Source organism: Oratosquilla oratoria, chromosome 15 (genome assembly GCF_046742065.1).
Source record: "Oratosquilla oratoria isolate Oo_2021 chromosome 15, ASM4674206v1, whole genome shotgun sequence".
NCBI lineage: Eukaryota > Metazoa > Arthropoda > Malacostraca > Stomatopoda > Squillidae > Oratosquilla > Oratosquilla oratoria.
This window is the reverse complement of record NC_134791.1, coordinates 13183158-13184144: the sequence shown is the minus strand read 5'-3', so window position 1 is coordinate 13184144 and position 987 is coordinate 13183158.

Genomic DNA, 987 nt, shown 5'->3' with positions numbered 1-987 from the left:
TGGTGGTGGTGGTGGTGATGGTGGTGGTGGTGATGGTGGTGGTGGTGATGGTGGTGGTGGTGATGGTGGTTCTTCTGCACAGCAAAGTTCGGTGATGGTAAAAAAAAGAACTTGGTTGTGACGATAATTAAGCTAAATGGAGGAGGGAGAATACAATGTGGAAGATAGTGATGGTGGTGATAGTGATGATGATGATGATGATGACGATGGTGGGCAAGAGTTGGAACAGGAGTTTAAATAAAATGGGAATGAGGACGGGGAGAAGTGACAGGAGTGAAGGAGGAGGAGGAGGAGGAGCAGCAGCAGAAGAAAGAGGAGGGGAGCAGAAGCAGGAGGAAAAAAGAGAAGAATGGAAGAAGTAGAAGAAAAGGAAGAAGGAAGAAGGAAGTAGGAGAGGGAAGAGGATCATCAAAGAGGAAAAGGAAAATGGGAAGAAAAAAGAGGACATTATAAACGGAAGATGAAAAGGGAAATAAAGAGAATGAGAAATAAGTGGAGGAATACGAGGAAGAAGAGGTAGAGGAGGAGAATGAGGACGAAAGGGAAATTGTGTTAGTGATGTAGAAAAAAAATGAAGAAGTGAGGAAAGGGAAAGATAGAAAAAGAGGAAGAAAATCAGGAATCGAGTCTGGTGCTCTTGGGAGATGATCTCGTAATGGGGGTGGAGCGGGCGGTAGAGCCCCGTAAATTAGATAGTGGATCGGAGAAGCGGAGGGTGGATCGAGAGGGGACACAATAAAGTGGAGAAAGACGGGTGAAAGATGAACACCCAAACTCCATACAATTTAAGAACACCCACCTCGACGCACAACCCTGCCTATAACCGTGTGAATATTCACCTTTGAGTTAAACCGAATCTAACTTCACCTAAAGTTGAATAAGCTATTATGTTTTCACCTCTCATTCATGAATAGTAAAAATTTTACCATAACTGTGTCTTGGTTTAAATATGAAGACTAAATGTCCATTTGTGTTTTGAGTTATCAA